The sequence below is a fragment of a genome, unplaced genomic scaffold, assembly GCF_019419815.1.
Source record: "Pyrus x bretschneideri cultivar Hongxiangsu unplaced genomic scaffold, Pyrus_bretschneideri_v1 Contig116, whole genome shotgun sequence".
Classification (NCBI taxonomy): Eukaryota; Viridiplantae; Streptophyta; class Magnoliopsida; order Rosales; family Rosaceae; genus Pyrus; species Pyrus x bretschneideri.
The window spans coordinates 460,999-466,998 of record NW_025999409.1 but is presented as its reverse complement, the minus strand read 5'-3'; positions in this window follow the sequence as shown (position 1 = coordinate 466,998).

Here is a 6,000-nt window from a genome sequence, read left to right as displayed (position 1 = left end):
TAATAATTTTGCACCGCCGCTTTGGGCCGCGCGTGGGCCGTGTTTTTGGGACACGGCTGGCAAGTGAATCATTGTGGTTCACTAACCTACGTAAGTGTATATTTAGGTTTGGTATTAGAGACGTTTTTAATTTACTAAAATTTAGGAAACGTTCTTAATTAACCTTTAAAAAATATCCAACACATGCCAAGATTTTAGGAAAATAAAAAAGAGATAATGTCAATCAAATTTGCTCATGTTGATTGAACATTTTAAATTAGAAAGGAATATTCTTTAGGAGAATATTTAAAAAAGATTACCTAATTAATAAAAAAATGATGAAATTAGACTGGGGTTCACTAATGGTCACCTCTTATTTAATGTGGAGTCTAGGAAAAATCTTTAAGGAGACACTTTAGGTGTCAAAGAGGTTCAGTTTTTAAAAGCTTTGCGCTGCCACCCCTCCCGGATTTGACTTGGCCACACTTATGGAGGCCCACATGTCGAGCCCATTGTCTAAAAACCCTAATCGTTGTGCACTCAATTGGATGTTGCATGAAAAATGGATAAGCTTAAAACATAATAATGTTTAAATTAGACTTATTCTGAAAATAATTAGAAAATATGATCTTGACTCTTAGAATGAGTGGTAATTATGAGCGACTTGGCGGATTTTTCAATTTCAACCTAGGAGAAAAAGTGAAATATTTTCTACTGATTTTTTGAAATAAATAAATGTAAGATGTGTAATCAATAATGTTAAAATTATTTCACCCTTGTAGAAAGAAATGGTTGCCAAAAATGTTGTTGCTAATTTGACCAAAGGAGAAAAGCTGGTTGGAACCAACTTTGATATTTGGCATAGGAAGATCCAATATCTTCTCAATGAGCAAGAGCTTTTGGAGCCTTTGGAGGCTTCGGTGGATGAGCCTGATCTTGAGAGAGATGGAACTATTGTGGCTCAACATAGGGCTAGAGCAAGGTCTTATGATTCTTGGTTCAAGAAAGATATAAGTGCGCGCTTTACTATGTTAAGCAACATGCATGATGATTTTATTGGTGAGTATGAAGGGTACTCGACCGCCGAGGAGATGTGGGACCAGCTGAAATTTGCTTTTGGTGGAACCTTAACTACTAGGCTGAGAAGTCTAGTATTGAAGTTTGAGGTTTACAGGATGGATCCTAAGCACTCTGTATCTGAACATCTTAGGAAGATGTCCAGCATGATTCGAGATTTGAAAGCTGCTGGGAGTATCCTCACCGATGAACAACAAGTCCAAGCTGTGATTAGGTCCCTCCCAAACTTGTGGGATGCCCTTAAATAGATCATGACGCACAATGATTAGATTAAGAACTTTCATAACATCTCGCGTCATGTTGAACTAGAAGGTGAAGGCCTAGTGGCAACCCATAGTACTGCCCTTTTGATTCAAGGTGGGTCCAAAAAGGGTAACCAGTTCAAAGGAAAGGGTAATACCAAGTCTAAGAAAAAGGATGCAAAGCTGCTCCTAATTCTAATAAGATCAAGGCTCACAGAGGTAAACGTGGCAAGAAAGATGAATCCAAGTTAACGTGCTTTAACCGTAAAAAGAAGGGACATTTTGCTCGTAATTGCACCGAGCCGAATAGAAAGATAATTCTTACGCTTAAATATGTCATTGTTTGTGTATGTTCGCATATAAATGTTGCTCACACGTCTGACAATTAGATTGTAGACACAGGAGAAACCAAGCATGTGACGCGAGATAAAAGGGGGTTCGAAAATTATCAATGCTTTCCAGCAAAGTCACACTGGGTGTACGTGGGTGAAGGAAGTCGTACAGAAGCTTTGGGAGTTGGTTTGTATTTAACTAAGCATTGAGTGTCAACTATTTTTGCATGATGTCTTGCACACCCTTGGAATGCAATTTAATTTACTTTCAGTTATTGCACTTTTATATGAAGGATATTGTTTTTACTTAAGCCCGTCTACACTTGTGATCTATTTGGATCAAGTTGAAATTGGATACGGTTTAATAAGGAACGCTTTTGTTTGCTTGGATTTGATTGATTCTTGTTTTTCTACTTCTTTACTAACTGTTATGAAACATATTAATTCTGAAACATGGCATGATAGACTAGGGCATATAGGGTAAGATAGAATGACAAAGTTAGTTAGAGAAGGCCTATTGGGGTCGCATAATAATGTCAATTAACCTGTATGTGAGCCTTTTTTAGCTGGCAAAATAGTTAGAAAGCCTTTTGAAAAGGCTATTCAAGCTACTTAACTGTTAGAGTTAATCCTCTCTGACATTTGTGGACTAATAAGTGTGAAGGCCTGTCATGGCGCCTTTTATTTTCTAACTTTGATTGATGATTACACGGGATATGGTTATGTGTACTTGATTGCTCATTGTTATGAAGCTTTAGACTGCTTCAAATGCTTTATAGTTGAGGTTGAGAATTAAAAAGGGAAGATTGTAAAAGCTCTTTGCACTGATCGTGGACGCGAGTATTTGTCGGACCAATTCAAGGTTTTTTGTGAAAGTAAGGGGATACGCAAACAACTTTATGTTCCTTACATGCCATAACAAAATGGTGTTGCTGAAAGAAGAAACAGAACTTTATTAGACATGGTCAGGTCTATGATGGCGCAGGCAAATCTCCCCATATCTTTCTAGGGTGATGCATTATTTATTGCGACGTATATACTTAACCGTGTGCCTTCAAAGACGGTTCTCTCAAAACCCGATCTGGGTAATTTGTATCATTAGGCTTGTGCTGGATTTGTTCATAATCAATCACATAAGTTTGGAAAGTTGGGTCCTTGAGCAAATAAACATATCTTTATAAGATGTTGTGAAAACTCGAAAGGTTATGTGATGTATGGTGAACATCCACATAGAGTGAGAATCGAGATTAATTCACGTTATGTGGAATTCATAGAGAATGACTTCCCAAAACTTGGCGATACTGTCAAAAACCTTGATCTCTATGAGTTGGAGAAAGATGAAGAACTCATAACATCTTCAAGCGAAGAAGGGGAATTAATTTCAATCCGATGGTCGTTGAATATGATGTAGGAGGACTTGATCCGAGTGGGAGTACACAACCCAGTGGGAGTAATGTATCCATAAACACTCAAGAGAATACGCCCAATAATGGGAGTGTACCCTCTGAAGTTCAAGGTCACATAGTTCGAAGAAGCAAGAGAGGCCACATTCACAAACGTCATTTTGAGCTTAATGGGGAGGCCTACATTTGCATACCTTCAGAGGAAGACAAACCTTCTTTTTACAAAGAAGCGTTGTCTTTAACGGGCAAAGAAAAGTTGATAACTGCAATGGAGGAAGAGAAGAGCTCTATGGACAAGGGAGTTAGTTAACCTTCTGCCTGGGTGTAAAACCATTGGAAACAAGTGGGTTTTAAAAATCAAACGCAAGGCGGATGGTTCAATTGACAATATAAGGCATTCCTTGTGGCGTAAGGATACACTCAGCAATTGGGTGTACACTATGAAGAGACATTCTCCCTTATGGTGAGGTTTGCCTCTATTAGCCTCATTTTAGCTATTGTTGCTCAACTAGATTTGGAACTTTACTAAATGGATGTTAAGATATCATTTCTCAATGGTGAACTAGACGAGGAGATATACATGGATCAACCTCTAGGCTTTGAGGTCAAGGGACAAGAGCGCAAAGTTTTCCACGTAAAACGTTCCAAATACGGCATCGAGCAAGCGTCTAGAAAGTGGAACATTAGATTCCGTAATTCAATCACTTTATTTGGTCTTGAGATGATTGAGGAAGACCACTGTGTGTATCTTAGAAATTTGGGAAAAGTATTCTTATACTTTCTCTGTATGTTGATGACATCCTAATAGCGGGAAATGACAAAACCTCCATAGAAACCACAAAAGCATGGTTGTCATCCCATTTTGAGATGACAGATATGGGTGAAGCACATTATGGGCTTGGAGTTAAGATTACGAGAGATTGCTCAAGGAAACTTCTAAGTTTGTCTTAAGAGACTTACATTAAAAAGGTACTTGAACGATTTAAGATGGAGAACTTCAAACCTATAGACACTCCTATAGAAAGATGAGCGATATTGTCCTTAGAATAGTGTCCAAAGACTAAGAAAGAGAAAGAACAAATGGCAAACGTCCCTTATGCCTCTACAGTAGGAAGTTTGATGTGCGCGATGCTTTACACGCGTTCGGGCATTTGCCATGCTATGGGCAGGATAAGCCGCTATCAAAGTAATCCTAGACAAGCTCATCAGCAAGCCGTCAAGAAGATTATAAGATACCTGCAAGGAACAAAAGATTTATCCCTATGTTACCAAAGATGGGATATGAAGTTGAGAGGATATAGTGATGCCAACTAGGCAAGCGATAAAGATGAACGCAAGTCCACCTCAGGTTTTGGTGTAGCAAGAAGCAAACTTGTATTGCTTTGTCCACAATGAAGTTAGAATATGTTGCCCTTGGATCAGTTGTTTGGCTTAGAAGGTTTCTACGACAGATGGGAGTTACGTCTTATGCTCAAGAAGCTGTACTTGTCTACTGTGATAGTACTTTGGCCTTAGCATACATTAAAGATCCTAAGTATCATGGAAAATCTAAGCACATAGATACACGATATCATTTCTTTAGGAACAAGGTTACCAAGGGGGAAGTAGTGTTGAAACATATCTCAACCAGCAATATGCTCGCTGATCCCATGATTAAACCCATAATTAGAAACTTGTTTCTGACTCATGTAAAGAATATGGGTTTATGTAGGGTTTGATGTGTTTTTCTTTGTATTTGACATTATTATTGAATAAAAAGGCATTGAAGTTTTTCATTTCATATTTATTTATTTTTGAAATGATTGTTTACACATCTTTACGAGTGTCACCAAGCTAGAATTGATTTTTCACATGAACGATTCACCTTAGCGCTGAGATAGCGAGTAGGATGAGACATTTATGTCCTCAAGACATTGGACTTTTAGACTGGACACGTGTATGTTGAACGTACCAATATGCACAAGGTAAACGTCGCCTTAGAAATGTTTAAGATGAGACTTAACAAAAGTCTAACATGAGATTTGTTTCATGCTGAAGCTTGTAAAGTTGGATATGAGTATCTAGGTGGGCACCGAGAAGGCGACTAGGCTAGAAGACTTAGGTTAGGCGCTTGTGTAGCAACTAGACTAAGATCTGGATGGTGCTATACTCATTGAAATGACGATACACCATAGCATACAAATCATACTATATTTGCTATAACTGATTGATAGTGGGAGTGATAAATTGATCCCTTATTTAATCACCGTGTGAACCACACGGAATCTATACGATTCCACCCTATGCCTTTTGAACTAAAAGTCTATGTTAGAAAGATGAGGTTTAATGATCACTACTTTAGCACATTTATCTAAGACGGTCAAGTTAGCTACTGTACTAAAAGGCTTGTCTAGGCAAGCAGTTAAATCAAATTAAACTGACATGAGAGCTTAAGGAAGACAGTTCGAAGAAAACACCATGTCATGTGATTCATTAGCTGCGCAACATTTTTTGATATTTGTTATCAAACATAAGACATGGATACATGATACTTGTGAGACATGACATTGTTTTTTTTATTATTTCATAACGAGGCATGACATTGTTTTTTTTATTATTTCATAACGAGGGATAAAGAATGTTAAGTTTGGTGTGTGACGAACAGTCTAGGGCATGAAGCAATGAACTTCCGAGTGATGCACTATTGTTAGTTTAGTGATAGCTTAATGGTAGTGCTCCTAGTTATGTACGTTCTTTCTCGCGAGGTCGTGCGTTCCATTTCCTATATGAGGAGATAGACTAGAATGGGTGTGAACTAAGGGTGCGTTTGTTGGACCAGACTATCTCGGGCTGAACTAGCTTCATAGGCTAAGCTGGATTGGCTTAGACTAGACTAAGCTGGACTGATTTAGTGACGCGCTTGGTACAGTGTCAGACTAAGAAGCAGGACTATAATATTATATTATTGAATCTATATTTATTAATATT